This window comes from Capra hircus, chromosome 9 (assembly GCF_001704415.2).
Source record: "Capra hircus breed San Clemente chromosome 9, ASM170441v1, whole genome shotgun sequence".
In the NCBI taxonomy this organism is placed as follows: Eukaryota; Metazoa; Chordata; class Mammalia; order Artiodactyla; family Bovidae; genus Capra; species Capra hircus.
This window is the reverse complement of record NC_030816.1, coordinates 82,058,260-82,080,989: the sequence shown is the minus strand read 5'-3', so window position 1 is coordinate 82,080,989 and position 22,730 is coordinate 82,058,260. Positions and strand designations below refer to the sequence as shown.

Here is a 22,730-nt window from a genome sequence, read left to right as displayed (position 1 = left end):
AAGATGACCAATTCCCAAACCCTCGAACTGCACTATGAATAACTCTCAGGATTATCAGACTGCTCTGTCTTTGTCTTGCAATCACTAGGTGATGCTTTCGAACCTGCTTGGATTATTGCATCAGTTCAGTTCAGCTGCTCAGTCATGTCCAACTCTTTGCGACCCCCTGAACTGCAGCACGCCAGGCCTCCCTGTCCATCACCAACTCCTGGAGTTCACTCAAACTCACGTCCATTGAGTCCGTGATGCCATCCAGCCATCTCATCCTCTGTCATCCCCTTCTCCTCCTGCCCCCAATCCCTCCCAGCATCAGAGACTTTTCCAATGGGTCAACTCTTCGCATGAGGTGGCCAAAGTACTGGAGTTTCAGCTTTAGCATCATTCCCTCCAAAGAACACCCAGGGCTGATCTCCTTCAGAATGGACTGGTTGGATCTCCTGGCAGTCCAAGGGACTCTCAAGAGTCTTCTCCAACACCACAGTTCAAAAGCATCAATTGTTCGGCGCTCAGCCTTCTTCACAGTCCAACTCTCACATCCATACATGACCACTGGTAAAACCACAGTCTTCGATTATTGTGTACAGCTTTGCAATTCAAAAGCGTATTCAATCCCAACTTAATTCCAACTCATACAGGGCTCTCAGATTCATACAGGGGATGACCTATGTGTGTAACCTAACAACTAAAAGAGGACTGCTGTTGTTCAAAACTTCAGAAATCGGTGGAGTACTTGATGTGCCAGTGAACCAGTGACCCCAACAAGACAACGAGAGCAAAAATGAATAATCCACTGGAATACCTTGATCCAGTGAATGTGATATAGGAAGATTCAGTTTCACAAGTTTAAAATTATTGGATTTTAGAAAAAAAAAAATCACAAAAGGATCCCTTCTGATATCAGGGGATCAGGGCCTTAACCACTGACTCTCCTTGTATATTAAAAATATAATTTAATTTAAAATATTTTATTTATACACCAGTTTTCAGGAACATACCTCCCACATTAATTAAACTTCAGCCACAATTTCTCTTGAGTTCAAACAATGCTGACAGAAAAACAGGCTATAATTTATTTCACTAAAAAAGAAATTTAATTTTTAAAAAGGCAACTCTAGAATTTGTTTATCAGGTTCATCTCCTCAACTTACTGGATTTTTTTGTTGGTAGAGTAGTAGGGGTGGTAGTATTTTGTTTTGGTTTCATCTGGGGTTTTACTCTTCTGTTTAAAGGCGCATTCACAGCTTGGTTCCATTTTCCGTGACCCCTCATCAGCTCTTCCCAGAAAACACTGCAACAGAGAAACACTCTCTGGTCACGACATGAAGAACAGGGGTGTTGACAGCCATGCTCTGCCACATGGACCGGGGAGTAGAGGACACTGGTCTGTAAACAGAAAGCTCAGAAGCACTGAGGAAGCTAAGGATGGGGACAGAAAGAAGCAAACAGCTTCCCAGGCCCATCCACAGAGTGTTCCAGTCTCTGGGTTCTGGTCTGTGGCCCAGCTATAGCCCTGCAGAGATTCCAGGAGACAACCTGAAATCCTTCCAATCGCCTTTCATGTGTGACTGAGTTCACTTAGATCTCTCTAACTTGTAACCAAGAGTCCCCTAACCGACAGCAGACTCCATGGTCCTTTCTGTTGACTGTTTTCAAAGAGACAAGATAGAAGCCTGCAGGAGGCAGAGGGAACCCAGCAGGGTCTACAAGTCAGAGGGAGGCAGGCAGCGCCTCAGCACCTGCACGGGTGGCAGTTGCTGAGCAGATGACTGCCTGCAGCCTCATGCATCCTCAGCAAGCCACCTGAGGTCAGCCCCGCCAGTTAACCAACAAGTAATGCCAGGCTCAAAGGGAAGTGAGCTACTCCCTACCCCACACCCCTGCTTCACAAGAGAACACCATCACAAAGCACTGTGCCTTAGAGCAGAGCTTCCCAGCTGCCAGACAGCAAAGCCAACCCAGAGAAAGAGGGGCACAATACCTCTAACCCATCGAGTCGACTCCCATGCAAAAGGGAAGCAAACCCCAGCTTAAAACCAGAGGGACACCCATCAGACAGAGCATACTGATGGTTTTTACCCATACATTTTGTAAACAGAGAAGAAACATCCACTATTTCTTAGGTACATCAAAGTACTTGGTGAAAACATGACCCATTGTGACAGTCACACAACTGTGAAAATGGACTGTCACTGAACTGCCCACAATCTGAAGAGCTACAATGGTAAAATACATTGTGCATGTTTTACCACAATTTAAAACAACCACAAAAAAACATGATATATCAAGAGTCACACAGACAGACTAAATCCCCCACCCTGTGGCAAACACCACGTATGGTATTAACTGCGACAGGCATGTAAATAATGTGTCCCCTTACCATGGGCAACTCAGGACAGAATTGGAGTGACCTGAGAGGTTGTCTGGGTGGGGAGAAGAGAGTTGTGGTCTGGGGGAGGTGGGAGTGGGGACTGCTGAACCCAGGCCGCTTTCTCCTAAAATGAGGAGTGATGAAAACTCACTCCACAGTCTATTTCCCCCACCTCCTAAGACCTGATCAGCACGATCTTACTATTTCTAATTCCTAAGTATTTCAACATAAACTCCTCAGAAGTCACTGCTGGTTTCCTATCAGCCACAAACAGATGGCAACCCAGAAGAGTCCTGTTCCCATTATGCCAACTTGGTGGGAAGCTCACCTGCCACCACCTGAAACACTGATCCCTCCCACCTGCACGCAGAAGGCTCCCAAACACAACTCCAATCCCGCCCAGATGCCCACCGATCAGCATCCTTAAAAGCAGGGGGGGAGTCTCATTACAACTCCACTAATTAATAAACATAAAGAGGGACCACATCGCATCCTAATATGATTACAGGAGACTGCAGCTTTCGTTGCAGTTCCACTCTGCAGTTCAGGCTGGTTCCCGGCCTGATTACACTGGGACGGAATCCAGTTTTCTAATGTATCCATATGTATGAGAAACAGAGCAGATCTTACTCCACCAAACCTGGAGAAAAACCTCTGGAGATGCTAAAAGTTCAATTTCAGACACATTAATACATCCTTAACACTTTATTTACAATGCAACCATCCAGCTTGTTTTTATAACTCCAACACAGGCTTCTTAGCTGCAATTTTTTTTTAACTTAAATGATCAAACACTAAGAGAATGCGAGACTGTTCACGAATTATGCCCAAATTAGAAAACAGGAGAGATGCCTCTGCATGCAGCATGTGTACACACACACACACTAGCAGGAGGAAGAAAAGGAAAAGTAGATTGTTTACGTCATCAGACCCCAAGCAGAGACGCTCCTCTGTGTTTTGTGGACGCATGTGCTAATCACCAGGGCCTTAACCACTGACTGCTCCTTGCCTGCTCAGCAAATCAAACAGGATTCTTTGGAATGTTAAGCCAAGGTTTTCTTTAGTAGCGGCAGCTTGAATGAACTATAGCTCGCGGTTCTCCTGCCACTCTCCAGTAATGAAACCCTTCAATGGCTCTGCTCCTGCAATAAAGACCAAAACCTTTAAGCATGGGATACAAGTGAAGTGAAGTCGCTCAGTTGTGTCCGACTCTGCGACCTCGTGGACTGTAGCCTATCAGGCTCCTCCGTCCATGGCATTTTCCAAGCAAGAGTGCTGGAGTGGATTGCCTTTTCCTTCTCCAGGGGACTTTCCTGACCCAGGAATCGAACCTGGATCTCCCGCAATGCAGGCAGACGCTTTACCATGGGAGCCATCTGGGAACCCCAGCACAAAATGGATCTCTTTCACCAAGGCCTGTGCCTTTCCTCAAGGAAGCAATCTCGATCTTCTGACCAGATCAACTCTCTTCACAATTATGAATGAATGAAACACCGTGTCTTTTGGTACAAGTAACAGATAATCTCAACTCAGGCTGCCTTATACAACAGGGAAATTTACTTCACACAGACAAGAGGGAAATTTATTTCGCACGAGAAGTCCAAAAGCAGTAGGGGCTGGACTCAGGAACTCTGCTCTCTTCTAGGCTCTGTCCTCTCCCCAGCACCAGCTCCACGTTCAGACTGAGGCAACACAGTCTGAACATTCAGACTCCAGGCACCACATTAAGCCAGGACCACGCTCAGAAGAAAAGGACTATCTTTCCTAGCGTTGTCATTTTAAGACTGAGACCGTTTCCAGAACCTCCTGGTAGAACAGAACTAGGTCTCATGCTTATCCCCCCAGCAGTCACCAGCAGTGAGCGGGACCAGCATGACCAGCTGACACAGACCAGGACAAACCCCTGTACCGGGACAGAGTCATGCAGATGGGGAGGGTATCTGAACAAAGCCCCAGATCCCTTACAAAGGGAAAAAAGGACAGGGGCAGCTAGTTACCAGTCTGAGAGATATGCCGGTTGTCACCAAGAAGACACCGCCACTGGCCTCGCCCACCTGTGTCTATAACACCAGTGCCAACAGCCTGGAGGGGAGGCCACAGGGCAGAAGAGAAGAGATGCAGGCCTTTCGACCAGCAGGTGCGGACTTGTCTCAAGACTTCTGCCTAACAGTTACAAGGCCATGAGCATTCCCCCAGACCTCAGTTTACTCATAAAATGAAAAATACATGCTTAACCTAATGTGTAGGGTTGCTGTGAAGCCCAGACAAAACGGCTGATGTAAAAAAAAAAAGGCTTTGTAAAAGCAATGACTGTAACTAAAACTCATAGAAAAAGTAATAAGCCACCAAGAAAAATTCTGAGGTGGGGAGGGTGTGGGGAGGCTAACTCTGGCCAAACTGAAGCAGGTATAATCTACTAATGGACATATGCTTTAAAAATTACATTTCTATTGATTTTCTTGTGACCTGGGTGGAGGTTTTCCAACGTGACCTACTGATTTTCTCTAAGAGTTGAGATAGAATAGAACAACTCTACCAAGAATGTCAGGGGTCTGCAGAAAACCAGCTCAGGGTACTCTTCTCAGCTTTTTCTTTGATTTCTTCTCCTCAAGCATGCATGGCAATCATATTCTCACTGCTTTCTAAATCGAAAGGCAGGGTGGTGGTGTTTCACAAGTCAGAAAAGGCTGGGAAAATGTGTTTTCAGTCAGAAGAGGGGACTGATTTGAGTGCACCGTAGAAGCCAGAGGTCGCCCACGAGAAAGCTCAGCCCAGCTCACGTGAAGGCGTGTGAGTCGTGATGCCTATAGATAGCAAGTACAGAGGCATCTAAGGCCTCCCTGCTCATGCTATTTTTATCAGGCAGTGTGGGCATGGAGTCACCCAACATGGCTTGTGTTCTACACCTAATTTCCTGTCTGCCCTCCCCACCTCTGACTTCATTCATCTGTCTCCACTCACAGTGGCGTAGAGATGGGCAAGCAAGCCCCAGAGTCTCAAACCCATCTAAAGAGTAAAACATGTGTTCGTCTACGCCAACCACATTTTTTTCTCATTAGATACAACACCATTTGGGCAATAAAGTTAGAAGACCAGCAGTGCCTAGCACCACAATTCTGGAAGATGAAAGAGTGATATTCTGGGCTTACTTTGATGTCGAGGAACTTTCAATTCCTCATGGTGAGGACGCCTTTCTGAGACTTAAAAAAATCAACAACATATGATTTTTCACTCCAGTCCAGGCAAAAGAACAAGGTAACAGTGTGAGAGCAAAGACATTCTAGGGAAGTACCATGCAGGGAAACAGTGTGGACAGTTTCAGAGGTACCTCTATGCCCACATGGCCATACAAATGCAGAAGACACTCCCAAGACACAGGCTTCCTAGGAGCAGGTGTGTCTAATAAGACTGACAATCAAGAATAGCTTCCCCGGTGACTGAGGGGTAGAGAATCCACCTGAAATGTGGGAGACCTGGATTCGGTCCCTGATTCAGGAAGATGCCACATGCTGCAGAGTAACCAAGCCAAGGTACCACAACCTCGGAGCCTGGGCTCTGGAGCCCACGTGCTGCAGCTACTGCAGCCTGCACACCGCAACTCCAGAGTAGCCCCCACTCACTACACCCAGAGAAAACCCGCACACAGCAAGGAAGACCCCACACAGCCAAAAATGAATTCTTTAAAAAAAGAATATTTTCCATCTAAATTATGTGTGTGTGAAAGAATTCTGTAAACCATAAAGCTGCCACATTTCACACAAGTGCAGTGTCTGGAGCTCACCTACTCCATAGAACATACTGCCATGTGTGGTCCTGCCTCTTCAAAACTCTCCCCTCTTAAGCAGCGTGGTACCCTGGGAAGGACATCAGTGAAAACATTGGTGCAACTGGAAAGAAGTCTAGAGCTTAAGTTAATGACAATGCACTTGCACTGATGTTAACTTCTTCGTTTTGGCAAATGTTCTACAGCTCTATAGGATGGTAACATCAGAGGAAGCTGGGTGAAGAGCCTGAGGAACTCTGTACAAAGTATCTTTGTACCTTTTCTGTAAATCCAAGGTTAAAAGCTTATTTTAAAGTTTAAAACACCTGACTGATTTATTAAAAGAAAGAAAGAAAAGGACTCCACAGGTAAAGACTTTCTAAGCAAATGATCAAAGCAGAAACTATGGAAAAAAGATAGATTTGACTACATAGACAATTTGAACTTTTATACATAAAATGTACTATGAACAGAGTTGGAACTGAAATGCAACCAAGAAAGGAAATCATTGATACACAAGAAAAGGGATACATATACAGAACACAGTAAATTTTTTTTAATTAAAAGAAAGAAAAGGCCACATGCCTAAGTGCTCCATCTGCTGCAACTGCTTTCACACAACTCAGATCCGTACGTCCAAACTCGAATCTGGGCTCCTTAAACCACATGTTTTCCCCATTCCACCCACCACCTCTGACCACCCCACCTCCCACATCTGGGGGCTCTGCTGTAGAAAGCAGAACTTCAGTGCAGCCTTCCCCATCAGCAGTGAACTCCGTTTAACTTCTTAGACCACTCCCAACCAAAGTGCCCTTCTAGAATCCACAACTCTTTTCTTCTATGAGCCCAATATGTTAAGGTTACCTACTTGGTGCCCTTAATAGTGAAAATAGGTCCAACCACAATGAGAAGAGGGAATCCTGAGAGAAGACTAAGGTGTGCAAAGACCTCCACAGGTCAAAACCAGATTCAAATTTCAGCACCAGCCAACCAGAAAAAAAGGAATCAGAAAAGCATTCACCACAGGTAGGCAGTCACTTCCCACCGGGAGCCCCATTTACCTGGACCTCTAGAAAGACTCACATATTCAAAGAAAAGCATCTTTTTAAAAATAAAATATTACAACAACTCAGCAGTTTACATTAGAACCAATCTATTATCTTAGTAATCTTTTGGTGGTTGCTATTTTTGTGCTTTTAAATTTAGAGAAGGGGACTAGAGCATTTGAAGAAAGAATATATTTCTTTCAAGATGTCCCCAGGACTCCCCTGGTGGTCCAGTAGTTAAGAATCCACCTGCCAGTGCAGGGGACACAGGTTTGATCCCTGGCCGGGGAAGATCCCACATGCCGCAGGGTTCTAAGCCCATGAGCCACAACTACTTGAGCCCACATGCCCTAGAGCCCATGCTCAGCAACAGGAGAAGCCACTGCAATGAGAAGCCCTCGAACTGCAATGAAGACTGAGGACAGGCAAAAGTCAATCAGTAAGCCAATTCTTTTAAAAAAGATGTCCTCACATATGCATAGTTTATATTATGCCAGAGTTAGAATCATATTAAGAATTAATTTAAGTCATATTATCGTATTAAAATTAAGCAAAAAGAACACTGAAGTTTCACACATAAAGCAGTACAGAGGTCAAGAAACAAAATACTTTTCATATAACAGTGTGACCATGATTAAGACCACTAGATAAAAATTCAGGAGCTTCTTTCCACAGCTGCTGCTAAGATGCTCCATCCTTTGGAGGGAGCTCAGGCTGCGCGGGGGTGAAGCCCTCACTTCAGCCGGTGAGCAGCACCTCGCTCAGCAGCCCCCTCAATACTCGCCCACACCATGGCCTCCGTCTTGGAGCTTACCTGCATCTACTAGGCCCTCATCCTGCACAACAAAGAGGTGATGGTCATGGAGGGCAAGATCAATGCCCTCATTAAAGCAGCTGGTGGAAACACTGGGCCTTCCTGGCCAGGCCTGTTTGCGAAGGCTTTGGCCAGTGTCAACATTGGAGACCTCACCAGCAAGGCGGAGGCTAGTGGGCCTGAACCAGCAGCTGGTGCTCCACCAGAGGGAGGTCCTGCCCTGTCCACCCCTGCTGCCCCGGGTGAGAACAAGCAAGCAGAAGCCCAGAAAAGAATCTGAAGAGTCTGACCATGACATGGGTGCTGGTCTTTTTGACTAAACCTCTTTAGGAACACATATAATAAAAAGCTGAGTTCTTTGCAAAAAAAAAAAAAAAAGAATTAGCTAAAAGTCTGCATCCCAGTTGATTATATTCTCCAATATAAGATATAATTATATTATATATTGATATATAACCTTCTGCAGATTTTTTGTTGCCCTACTTACCTAGAATTTCCTATGCTATGAGATGGTTCACTTCTCAAAATAACACTAAGTACTTAAGACAGTGCTTAAGGCAAGGTAGATACAAAGAGAGGAGAAGAAGTAAACTCAACCTTAACTTCTGGAAGCTCATTCATGATCTAATCTATGAAACAGTCCAAGCCCCTCAGCACGCCTCCTTCCTCAGACATTTCACCTTGGGTCCATGTTACTGCTCATCACCACCAAAGGAGGTTCGACTCAAACCAAATGTGCTCGTCATTTACCATCGAGTTAAAGGACTGATGATAACTGCCCAGAATTAAAAGGATGAAATAACTGGCTTAAATTGACCTCCAGTGATTGTTGGTACCATTCGTGACAGTGCTTACCTCGCCTCCACAAAGTTCCAGCTGTCTTGCATACACCAGAGAAACAGCTCTGTTCCCCAAAGCCAAGCATGTGCATCTTTCTGTGTCTCGCAAAAGAGAAAAACTTCACCATCTGAACACAGGAGAAGGACAGCCAAGGAGTCTCCATTTCTATGACCATTAATCAGTGGAGACCACCATCATTTGCAAATCACAGACAGCAAAGAAAGGGAAGGGAATGGGGTATCCCAGACTCTCAGAATTAAGAACAATACACCATTTCTGAACCATGGGTCACTCCTGAGGCTTCTCTACTTATTTACAATAAGTTTATAACCTAAATTCATAGAAAGCTGATTCCAAAGCACCTCATAAACATTACTGTTTCTACGCATACTTCTGTAAAGAAAAGCATTTTTAGCCTAGGAGGGACCTACAATGGAGGGTACTTAAGGTTTCTCTATCCCTTTGCTTGCACATCAATACATATAAGATACAAGTCCTATTCACTTTGTGCTTGCATGCTAAGTCACTTCAGTTGTGTCCAACTCATCATGACCCTATGGGCTGTAGCCCACTAGGCTCCTCTGTCCATGAGATTCTCCAAGCAAGAAAACTGGAGTGGGCTGCCACTTCCTCCTCCGGGGGATCTTCCGGACCCAGGGAGCGAACCTGCGTCTCTTACATCTCTTGCACTGGCTGGCGGATTCTTTACCACTAGCGCCACCTGGGAAGCCCCCTATTTACTATACTGTATCACAAAATTTTTCAAAACAACATTAATGAGTTGATCAAAAACCTGAAGAATTATATTCCATACAGCACTGTGATCACGCAGCTTGTTAATCATCCAGAAAAGGTTCAGTACTGATGAGTTAAAATTAAAGGTTGACATAATTAGATAAAATTGAATTATGGCAATAATTTGTGGACTTCATATATCAGCACTTTGCCCTCCACTTATAACAGAAATCTGGGCTGTCATGGCTGTTTAAGAATGGTCAGGAGGAGAGAGATGCAAAATCAAACACAACCAGGATGCTATGAATTCAAAAAGGTTGGGAACTGATGCTCGAGTAAGCCACAGTGGATAGATTCTGGGCAGCACCCCAATCCGACACAACTTAATTTATTCCCAAATCCCTCAGAATCACCGTTGGGTGAGGAATCAAAGCAAAGTGTATGCCACTTACACACTCACTCCATCAAAGTATTAAAAATTATTACTATTGGAATAAGCAAACTGTGAGCTATCTTTTACTAAGAGTTGCTGTGTTTTATTCCAAACATTTCAGATATTACAGAATTTCATCATTCAGATAACAGAAAATTCTAAAAAGTTAACCTCCTACACAGGAAGCACAGACTGGGTTGCTCATTTCATGGGCCATGGGTTTCCCATTTCTCATTGCCATCTTTACGGCATGCACAAAAATGAAAAGGATTCAAACTATTGGTAGGCACTGGAAAACGTGACCTGAGTTAAGCCACATTCATCCACCTACCTGTCCCATGATCCACCTCCTTAAACTCCTTTCTTTCAGGTAAGTTAATTCCAGGTATGACTTTTTTTAAGGCATTCTTATATGTGACAGATGTTAATTTTCAGATGTTAAGACAGACACAAATTTTCCGATGTTTTAACATTTACATACGGTAACTAAAATGTCAGCTGAAATGTCAGCTCTGGGTGTGCAGGCTTTTCATCCACAGCATTAGCCTAACTTCTTATCATGCATGTTCTGATATTCTATCCGCTGGAGCTGAATTTGCCCATCCAGCTAAGAGGCTGTCTGAAGCTTAAGAAACTAATTTATGGGTGAAGATGAGCCTGTATATTCTTAGCATAAGGTACCATCACTACTGATCAACTTTTCAGGAATATTAAAACAATTCCAGTACTAACCAGCATGTCCTCATGGAGAGGACCTCATGGAGGGCCTCATGGAGGGCCTCTGACAACACTATTTTGTCACAGCTATCACTGACAGTGCCATGTGTTTCCCCAGGACAGTATCATATACTCTCAAAAGCCAAAGATGAAGGAAAGCTAAGTATGGGGACAACAACACAGTACTCAAAGTATGTTCTACATAAGACCCTTGATTTCTCTTGACAGAGGCTAAAAATTAACACACACACATCATGTGTAACTGCCTCAGAAGTCTAAACTAATCTTCCCTTTATTGTTTGCAAGAAACTGGTCAAAGAAACATTCAATTTGGATGAAAAAATTCTGAACCCAGTAACATTTGTCTATCTAAGTAGAATTTGAAAACACTGAGCAACACTTTTAGAAGGCAGATACCAAAGAGCCTGTAGAATTGAGTGTCCCAACTAGTAAAAAGCTTGGGATCAACAGCTGAGACTTAAATGGAAAGGCTGAGGCTGTCATAAAAATTATTTCTGAAAAAGGCCAACTTCTTAGTCTTAATCAGACATGAACAGATCTCATACAACCAGAACTTTAACCCAGGACCTCTACCATGCCCATTCCAAACAGGGAGGAAATGTCCAAGTATTAAGACTACCAAAAGAGAAATAGCATAAATAACTGTAACAACATAATAACTTCTATTATGCATTTCCAAATCTTTTCACATCCATTAAGGTCTAAATTAAGTCTTTAATTTTTAAAAAGTGAGAACTTGTCAATCTTAAACTGTAGTGTGTGTTATCTTTCTCAAAGCTCTTTCCATGTTGACTGTAACTGTGCTTTTGATTAAAAATAGTAACAGTGAGAAAGATGTTCAAGTAAGGCTATATTATCTGCACAGACCTCTGCACACCTACAAAATAATTTTCTACACTCTACAACCTACTATTCCATTACTATTGGAGGTTTTCGATAAACACTACTTTTCCATTCTATTCTAAAAATACTCTTTCTCTGAAAGGTGGGTATCCTTGTCACCACACAAATGCAAAGACTTTTATTTCTGCTTGCTGACATCAGAGAAATATACCTGATCTTGAATTAACCACATTTAAAGGGAAAACACCATAAATTTTTTAAATCCAATAATCCAAAATTTTAATTTTGACCTATTATTTTCTATGAAAGACAGAAATCAAATAGAGTTGATCCACTTGTTATAACATGACAAAAACAAAAGCTAAAAGGAAAAGAATGACCAAGTTTATCAGAGTTTGTAGTCTTTTATGCAGACGTAGTAATTAATTCAATGTTTCTGATCAAAGAATGTATTTAATTTTACCTGAATGTGTGGTGGTGGTTTAGTCACTAAGTTGTGTCAGACTCTTGTAGCCCCATGGACTGTAGCCTGCTAGGCTCCTCTGTCCATAGGATTTCTCCCAGGCAAGAATAATGGAGAGAGCTGCCATTTCCTTTTGTAGGGGATCGAACCTGAGTCTCGTGTCTCCTGCATTGGCAGGCAGGTTCTTTACCACTAGTGACACCTGGGAAGCTCCACTTGAATGTGAAGCAGGTGTCTATCTCCTTGTCTTCCTGGAATCATCCCTTTCTTTAATAAAAAAGCACCCCAACTTATCTTTGATTCAGTTAAGTCTCTCAGTCCTGTCCGATTCTTTGCAACCCCGTGGAATGTGGCATGCCAGACTTCCCTGTCCATCACCAACTCCTTGATTTTGCCCAGACTCATGTCCATCCAGTCGGTGATGCCATCCAACCATCTCATCCTCTGTCGTCCCCTTCTCCTCCTACCTCCAATTTTTCCCAGCATCAGGTCTTTACCAGTGACTCAGTTCTTTGCATCAGGCAGCCAAAATATTGGAGTTTCAGCTTCAGCATCAGTCCTTCCAATGAATATTCAGGACTTTTTTCCTTTAGGATTGACTGGTTTGATCTCCCTGCAGTCCAAGGGACTCTCAAAAGACTTCTCCAACACCACAGTGCAAAAGCATCAATTCTTTGGCGCTCAGCTTTCTTCACAGTTCAACTCTCACATCCATACATGACTACTGGAAAATCCACAGCTTTATCTATACAGACCTTTGTGGGCAAAGTGATGTCTCTGCTTTTTAATACGCTGTCTAGGTTTGTCATAGCTTTCCTTCCCGGGAGCAAACATCTTTCAATTTCATGGCTGCAGTCACCATCTGCAGTGGTTTTGGAGCCCAAGAAAATAAAGTCTGACACTGCTTCCATTGTTTCTCCATCTATTTGCAATGAAATGATGGGACCAGATGCCATGATCTTAGTTTTTTGAATGTTGAGTTTTAAACCAGCTTTTTCACTCTCCTCTTTCACTTTCATCAAGAAGCTTTCCTACCTTGTTGATTCATGGACTCTAAAAACAAGTTCCATCTTTGTGGTGCTGTCAACTTTGAGCAACTGACAAACTACCTAACAAGGACGATCATATTCTCTCTCCAGGAAAATGAAATCTTATGACACAAGAATGAAATCAGTGGGTGCTATCTTCTAGACCATGGCACCTGAAACAGATTGCTCACTAAGCGGTCCCTGGAGCCTAGATTCTTGTAGGTAATGATTCTTGGCCTCCAAAGCCTAGCTGTCCAGCATTTTCTATGCCTAAAGTTCTGTAACCTCCCTTTTTCACTCAATTATTTATAATGGGCATCTTTCCAGACTGGTTAATACAGACTTATATCATTATTTTCAATGCATGCAAAGTACTCTAATCAGTTCTTTACTCAGATTACTTACAAAATAACTGCACACAGTAAATAGTTCTTACTATATACATATCTTTGTTAACTTTTCCTATTATTTTTCAGGATAAATTCCCAAATATAGAATTGCTGAGTTAAATGCGAATTTTATGTTCTGATACATAACAGTTACTATTGTGGACTTCCCCTGTAGCTCAGATGGTAAAGACTGCCTACAATGCAGGGGACCCAGGTTCGATCCCTGGGTCAGGAAGATCCCCTGGGGAAGTGCATGGCTACCCATTCTAGTATTCCTGCCTGGAGAATTCCATGGACAGAAGAGCCTGGCGGGCTGCAGTCCATGGGATCACAAAGAGTAGGATATGACTGAGTGACTAACACTCTACACTCTAAGTAGCTATTTAGAATGAGTGCATCAGTTTATAAATCTACATATAAATCTAACCAAGAGTACACACTTCCTTCATCTTCACCAGCACTGAGAATTACTATCATCTTTACTCCCATTCCAAACTGGGAAATGCCCAAATATTAAGACTACCTACCAAGGGGAGGCAAACCAGAAGTAATCATAATAATATAATACCTTATATTAAGCTTTACCAAATTGTTTCACATCCATTAAGGTCTAAATTGAGTCTAAATTATATTGCCGACACAATCATTGAAAAATGGTGTCTTAGCTGGCTCAGATTGCCATTAAAAAATACCACAGTCTGAGGTGGCTTAAACAACAGAAACTTATTTCTCACAATTCTGGAGGCTGAAAACTCTAAGATGAAGATGCCAAGGTAAATTTCATTTGAGACTCCTCTTGGCTTCTAAGTGGCTGCCATCTGGCTATAGGCTCAAATGACCCCTTCTTTGCACATGGTGGGGGTGGGGAAGGAAGTGTTGCAGAAAGGGTTAGTGAGCTCTCTGGGTGTCTGTCTCTTCTTATAAAGGTACTAATCCCATCATGAGGGCTCCATCCTAACCCTAATTACCTCCCAAAGGCCCCATCTCCAAATACCAGCACACTGGGGGACAGGGTTTCAACATAAGAATTTGAGACAGAAACATTTGGTTTATTACAAATGGTATCTATTTTTGCTTTTTTTTTTTGGCTGCAGTGTGTGGAATATGGGATCTCAGTTCCCCAACCAGAGATCGAGCCTGTGCCCCCTGTATTGGGAGTGCCAGGAAAGTCCCTTATTTTTGCTTTTAATTTCTTTAATTACTAGTAAAATTGAACATTTTAATATATTTATTGGTCACTTACTTTCCCTTCCCTTGGAACAGGAAGAGTACAGGATAAGCCTGGAACATTTCGTCACACCAGAAAGCAAGAAAGCTACTACAAGCCACTGGAGGTGTGTCGTAAGGACTCGGAGCCAAACTGAATATGTCTATCTGACTAGAGATACGGCAATTTGAGTATCAAAAGGACAGTAATTGAAATGAACTCAAACACATCATATATGTTAAAACAGAGAAGTTCATAAAGATCTTTAGCAAAAAAAGAACAGAACCTTCCTCCATCCCCACTGGAGAATGTCAGGGAACCAACACATGATTTTAAAAAGTGGTATGCTAAGGCGCTTCAGTCATGCCCAACTCTTTGGGACCCCGTGGACTGTAGCCTGCCAGGCTCCTCTGTCCATGGGATTCTCCAGGCAAGAATACTTTAGTGGGTTATCATGCCCTTCTCTAGAGAAACTTCTCAACCCAGGGATGGAACCCGGGTCTCTTATGTCTTCTGCGTTGGCAAGCAGGTTCTTTACCACTAACGCCACCTGGGAAGCCCTAGAAAGTGGTAAATAAAGGGAAAGAAATCTACCTATACTTCCCTGGTGGCTCAGAGGTTAAAGCGTTTGCCTCTAATGTGGGAGACCTGGGTTCGATCCCTGGGTCAGGAAGATCCTCTGGAGAAGGAAATGGCAACCCACTCCAGTACTCTTGCCTGGAGAATTCCATGGATGGAGGAGCCTGGTGGGCTACAGTCCACGGGGTCCTAAAGAGTCGGACACGACTGAGCGATTTCACTAACTAACTATACAATCTATAGGGCTTCCCTCATGGCTCAGTCAGTTCGATTCCTAGGTCAGGAAGACCAGGGTTCAATTCCTAGGTCAGGAAGATCCTCTGGGGAAGGAAATGGCAACCCACTCCAGTATTCTTGCAAGGAGAATACTATGGACAGAGGAGCCTGGCGGGCTACAGTCCACAGGGTCTCAAGAGTCGGACATGACTTAGCAACTAAACCACCACCACCATACAACCTATACCTCCGGACAAGTCCTTCATGCTCTTCCATATACATCATCACTATATTAGGTGGGAAACAAAAACATCACCTTCATCAGCTGCAAATTTCAGAAAGATACACCATATGTCACTATACACGTGGAAGGGAAATTACAGGACCCACCAAGGATATAATGTACATCTTAGCTTTATCCCCCACTGTTCCTATATTTTTAAAGGTACTGAGCACTAGAAAAACAACTAATCTGATTTTGTTTTCATTAAACAAAGGTATCTATAATTTTCAGTGAGAGCTCTTGGATCATCATGAAAGCACCTTGGTTGCTAACGTTCAGTGTTAAAATTTAGAATGTTTATAAACAAAATGTAATACACACACACACACACACAATGGAATATTATTCAGCCTTAAAAAGGAAGTAGTGGATGAACCCTGAGAACATGTAAAGTGAAATAAGCCAGTCACAAAGGGACAATTACTGGATGATCCCAATTATATGAAGGACCTAAAGTAGTCAAACACTTAGAGAAAGAAAGTACAAGGGTGGTGGTCAGGAGTAGGGGGAGGAGGAGGACAGACTAGGATGGGAAGTTAATGGATACAAGTTTCAGTTCAGGAAGATGAGTAAGTTCTGGAGATGCTGGTGGTGATGGCTGCACAACAAGGTGAATGTGCTTAATGTCACTGATCTTACATTTTAAAATGCTTAACATAGTAAATTTTATATTATGCATATTTCATCACAAAAAACTTAGAATGTTTAATATGTTTAAAAGTTTAGTTGACTAAATTAACTTTATCCCAGCCAGATTAAAAGACATTTGACGTTTGAATTACATAATCCCTGCAGTCTCACTAAGGGCAAATGTACAATTTGGCGAAAGCTTCTGGTAATACTGATAATACTTCCCAGGGTCCTAACTAGGAACCAATGAAATAACTAAATCAAGACATTTCATAGCAGAAGTTTTACTGAGTTTTTTAAAGCATGTGATAAACCACATGCACAGTTGGGTCAATCTATCTTCAGTCTTTCTCCATCTACAGAAGAGAACAGGAAAGAGTCTATAACTGATATTGTAAATGCAGTGCAACAGATGAAGAACAATGTCCAAGCCTAGCCCTGTGCACAGTAGGCACTCGAAAAACCTTTTAGAAATCCGGATATTCAGTGAACCTTCAGCAAGATCAAAAGACCACCTGAGCTTCTCATTCAGTCCTCAAGACCACCACAGCAAGAGCGCTGAAATGCATCCTGAAAGAAGGCTGCTGTGTTGTCACTGTTCTTTCCTTACTGGGGAATCTCAGCATTAATGTTGGATGGTTCAGTGTAAAACAGGTTTCATGAACCATGTATCCTTTATGGATTAAAAAAAAAAAAACCTTTTTTCCAGAGTTTTGGTGGTGTTGCTCATCAAGTCATCTCTGACTCTTTGCCACCACATGGACTGCAGCACGCCAGGCTTCCCTGCCCTTCACTATCTCCTGGAGTTTGCTCAGGTCCACTGAGTCAGTGATGCTATCTAGCCATCTCATCCAATGCCACCCCTTTATCCTTTTGCTTTCAATCTTTCCCGGCATTGGGGTCTTTTCCAATGAGTCAGTTCTTGGAATCAGGTGGCCAAAGTATGGAGTTGTGGTGGGTAAAACATAAATAATCAAACTGCCACTCGCACAGCTCCATATGAAAACTAGGAAGTTCAATATGATACATCTTTTCTAAATGAAGTCAGTTCTAAAATAAATAGTAGTAAATTCATTACTATTTCTCAGTCACAGGAAGTAACTGGCTCTCTACTCTTCTCCCAGGTATAAAGCTCCACTGTGTTAAAAAAAAAAAAAAAAAAAAAAAAAACCCTATATATCTGCCTATATCCGTAACTCAGAATTACATACTTCTAACTCTAGAGGTCAACACTTCCCCCAGCACATGGAAACACTGCTACTTTCACAGCCCTTACTAAAATAGAGCACTTAAAATTCTCCAAGGAAATTCACATCCTCCAGCCACTCTCACACAAATTAAGTACTATGCTATAATTCAGGAACTAAACACTAGATTTTGCTATACAGATTTATTCATATACTTACGTGCACAACAGTAAACTATCAAGAAATAAGAAGGGACGGCTGAGATCCCCTCAACACAAGCAGTGGCTATCACTGTACCGTGTTCAGATCAGCTTCCAAACCACCCGGCCAGATCGGCAGTCCAGGAGGCCGCCTCTTGTTTGCAGCAGCTAGGTGCCAAGGTGCCCTGTCTCTTCACATCAATCCCAACTCCAAACCCCAGCAAACCAAGCTCCCTGGCTCCAGAGGTGAGCATCCTCCAGGGCCACAGCGCCACTCCCAGTGGCCCTGCCTGCAAGAACTCAACTCCAAGGAATGGATACCTGAGACACAACGCTAAGGGACCCCCAGGTGAATTTTCACATTCTGCAAAACCTCAATAACAAATTATTTTCCCTGCTTTTCTTTTTTTTTTAAAGAACCTGCCCAACTAGGTATCCTTAAGTGCTGCTGCACTACTGCAAAATACAAAGAGGAGGAGAGCCCTCAAGGGGGAGAAACCCATGGCCGAGCTCCCTGTAAGGGGAGTTGACTGTCCACAAGGAGAAGTGTTTCAAGACTTTCTGATCACCACGGCCCTTTAGCAGGTAAGTCACATCCGCCCCCGACAGGGCTGTGTCACCCTAATTTCCTTCCACAAGGCAAGAAGAACCTCACCTTTCCAACCTTGAAGAGGTATGACGAGGAAAAGTAAGGCACCTCTCCCTGCTAATGGTCCAGACGGGTCAAACTTCAGAGGCGGCATCCTGCACTTTGTTTTTAGCGCAGGCAAGAGGGGAAGAAGGGTTGGCGTTCGGAGCGGAATCCCCGTGATTTGCCAGAGGAAACAGCACCGACCAGACAGCACACGCGCCAGCCTTTCCATGCAGCTGCCACGACAGGTGACCGGGCCGCTTTGCAGACTCCCCCGCTCGCTCGGGGGGCTCCACGGAGGTGGGGGGCGGGGGTGAAAGGTGGGCAAGAGGCCGGGTGGGAAATCCACTCGGTTCAGGCTCCGGGGAGGAAGAGGGGCAGCACCGTGTCCCCGGGGGAAACCGTTTTAAGGGGTTTTCTGTCTCCACAATTAAGAGGGGGAAAAATGGCTCCAAGCCAAACGCCTCCTGATTTACACACACACACACACACACACCACACACACACTCACGCGCGCGCGCACCCAGCTCCTCTATCGCCCCATTTTTCTGAGACAACTGAAACAAAGGCTCAAACCGCTAAACGGCAGCCAGCGCCGCCCGGAGCCCGGGTGTCGGCCACCGTCTTCTCACCGCGCCCTCCGGAGAGCCCACGGCGGGGGCCTGCCCGCCGCGCCCCGGCCCTCCCGCCCGAGGCGCCCCGGCAGAGGGGCCAGGCCGGGGGCCCCGAGCGCCCGCCCCGGCTCCCGAGGGCGCTCCGGCCGGCGCTCGGGGCCCGCCGCCGCCGCCTCCTCCTCTCGAGGGCGGCAGCGCCCGGGGCCGGGACGGCGGTGACAACAGCCCGGCGCCCGCCTCACCTCCAGGCGCCGGTGGCGGCGGCCCCGCGCTCCTCCGCGCCTCTCCGCCTCCAGCAGCCCCGCGGCGCCGCCGCCGCCGCCGCCAGCCGCCTCCCCTCAGCGTCTCCGCCGAGTCTCCGCCTCCCTCAGCAGCCGTTGCCGCCGTTGCCGCCGCCGCCGCCGCTGGGCCCGGCTCCGCGCCACGTGACCGCGCCACGTGACCCGGGCGGCTGGCAGGCGCCGCCCCCCGGCCGGCCTCGCGCCCTCGCGCGCCCCCCTCGCGCCCCCACCGCCGGGGACCCGCGCCCCGACCGTTGACGCCCGCCGGCTCCGGGCCGAGGGGCGCCGCCGGCCTCGCCGGCCTGGCCTCGCGCTCTTCGGTCGCCTACCGCCAACGCGCGGAGCCCCCGTCTCCGCAGACTCGCCGGCCCCCGCCCCTCACACTCACGGGCGCTCCCTCAGCTCACACACGCACCCCCGAACAGCCCACCGGCCCGCACTCTCAAGCCCCACGCACGTGTCACACGCGCAGATCCCGCAGCCCGCGTCCCTCCGGCAGCCGTCACACCGCCTGGGCAGCAGTGAAAACAGCGGGGACCTAGTCCAGTCTGAACCGCGCTGGGAATCCTTCCTAAGCCGGGAACCGAATAGGTTCGGGTGCCGTCTCAACTTCATTTGAGCCGGCCGTGGATGTCACACTCGGTCTGGAGTTGAAAGTCTCTAGAAAGCGCACGTTGCTTCTTGCAGGGAGCCACCGTCTGTCTCCGTGAAAACAGTCACTGAAGTGCCTTTGATGGTGATGATCTCGGAGATATTGTATCTCTTTTTTTCAGTGAGTCTTATGGGGAAAAGACGATAGCTTCATTTTAACTCGCACAGAGAAAAAGCATCCAGAGCCTTTCCCCCCTCTTAAATTGATGTCCTGCTAGGAACAGAAACTTGATACAGCTGTCCTTCATTTTTCCATCACGTACCCAGAAATAGCGTTGACGGTTGGGTGACTGTTCACGTATGTGTAGCTTAAAAAAAAAAAAAAAGACGAGAGTGGCATCTTTTCTCTCTTTGTTTGAAGCTTGCTCAGTCGTGTCTGAACATGCCCTGTATAATTAAATGTAGCAGCCAATCTTTACAAGCCTTCGCCGCTTTCTTCGATTTTTGCCTGTTTGCCAAATTTTTCAAATCAGCTTCAGCTTTAAGAATTTTGGCGTCTGTGATTTTCTGGTTGTCAGAAAGAAAAGAAGGGTTGGGCTAGAGTCATTAAATTCTGAAATTCCGTGCCTATGATTTCACAGATGTTGGCAAGTGCTGCCTAGATTGTTTTAAATTTTTGAAAGTTAATTTTTAAACAATATTTGCCCCACAAGCATATGCACATAAGTAAAATGTGTTCAAGAGAAGTATGAGCATACACATTTTGTAACATCTCTAAAATTAATTTTGAAACCTTTCAGAAGTAAAGCTACATTTAAGTCTTAGAATACCTTAAACATAAAAGATAATACTCATTCAGTGAAATGAGTATTATGCTTCAACTGAGGGCTAAATTTTATACTGAAGTCTGTGGAGCAACCAAAGGAAGTATATACAATATGACCCTTACTCTCAAAATGTACAGACTCTAACCAGAATTATTTAAAATATATACATTTTTTAAAAGTCTGTTTCTCTTTCTCACACACATACACGTGTGTGCGTGCATGTGTGTGCACTAACTTGGATCAGGCAATCAGGACCTGGAGAAAATTTTGAAAAATATCACCCTGACTATTAGACCTTAAAGAATTAGCCAAAGGAGTAAAGACGAAAATATGCAGTTGAAGAACTTTCTTGACTTAACAACTCAATGAACGTAACAGTCTAACAATGATTTAACATACCATTAAGACTGAACAACGTGCGTGTTCTTTCTTCTGCGAAATGAAAAAAATATTAACCTTGAAACCACTCTTGTCATAATACTATAGTTTTCCTTATGGCTCACATGTGCAAACTCTCTTTTATGCAAGTACTGTGGGCACAGGTACAGCCAGCTCTCAGCAAAACTGCAAAGGCTCTCAGGCCTCACTTTCACCTCTGTAGTTTGCCACTGCGTGAGCAGCGATATGAATGGTCTTCGAAGCAAGTATCTTCATAGAAGTCCTGCTTCTACCGCTTAGGAACAAGTGTTAACAAGAACAATATGCTTAACACTGTTTCTTTAACAGTACATTCAAGTAACAGCATCTACCTCACAGGGCTGCTGAAAGAATTAAATGAAATAATTTATGTAAAGCACTTGGTATAGTGCCTTGATAACATAAAATAGGTACTCAACCCCAAATAATAGCTCAGGTTTATTAAATACTTATCACAAGCCAAATGCTATGTCTTGTTGATTCTTACTGTTCCTTCTGCTCCCTGTCACTCTGGGTGGGTGTCCTTTGTCTCCCTGCCCTTCCCTCCACCAGCCCCTTCCCTATTCCCTCTCTCTGCCTTTTCAGGATGAAAATGGCTTCCTCAAGACGTTTGAGAGGAACTTCCCTGCTCGTTCAGTGGCTAAGACTCTGAACTCCCAGTGCAGGGGGAACTGGATCCCATGTGCTACAACTAAGTTTGCAGGCCGAAACAAAGACCTGGTGCAGCCAAATTAATTATTTTTTAAAAAGACATTTTAACTTGAAGGCTAATCTACAGAGGTCTATTGAATTAGTTGTAAATCAGCATTTTAGGCTTAAAAAAATCTTTCAAATTTTTTATTTTTTTATTTTTATTTTTTCAAATTTTTTATGAAAAATTACCTATTATTTAAAATCTGAGGCAACTGCGGGCAATTAAGAAGGAGATTTGGCAATAGGGACCCTACCAATGGCCTTTGGAATCCACTGGTCCAACAATTCTCATCTTATTGTGCTTAAAATACTTTTAAATATTAGACAATTCGGCAACACACTTGAAGAAATTAAATCAATCCCTAATAACTGTTGAATGATAATTATTAAAGGAAAGTGTCTCTCCTATTACATTCATGATTGTGACTCTGTTAACTGGCTGTCCTTTAGCTCTAGGTTCAAGTGTGAGATAAACTTCTTACTACCCTGACCAAGTACCTGCAAGTTCTGAGAGATACATGACATTTCTTTGAAAGTTATACTATCCTTGTACCTGACTTGGGTCACACAATGAGCTTAAAACTCAAACTGGATCTGATAGGCTCTGGTATCACTATGGCAACTGCGTGACAATGTAAATATTTTACACTCATCAGTGTTTGGCTGTGCACCCGTGAAGGAGTGCACGGCTAGTGTGACGGCTGAGCACAACTGTACTGGTCCAAGGCTGGGCCTGATGACATAAGGATCAGAAATCAGAACTGGGTGCCTGGGTGGGTCTCTGCACCCTCTCTGTTTCTCTACACCCCTCCCTCCCCATCACATTGCTCTTAGACATCCAGATACTGAAGATCCAGAAGCTCTCCCCTAAAGGCCTCCTTCCTGCCTGCCTTACACCCAGCATCTCCCCTCCT

At 44.5% G+C, this 22,730-nt stretch overlaps 1 protein-coding gene and 1 pseudogene across 1 annotated transcript in view; one reads left to right on the top strand and one right to left on the bottom strand.

Moving 5' to 3' along the window:
* The window catches only part of TULP4 (tubby like protein 4), a 197,972-nt gene extending 178,595 nt beyond the window's left edge, over positions 1 to 19,377 (bottom strand). Inside the window, exon 1 of the mRNA XM_018053415.1 lies at positions 19,250 to 19,377. The gene's annotated coding sequence lies outside the window, so the exon portion shown is untranslated. The remainder of the gene's footprint in view (positions 1 to 19,249) is intronic.
* LOC102180317 lies at positions 7,960 to 8,335 on the top strand (annotated as a pseudogene).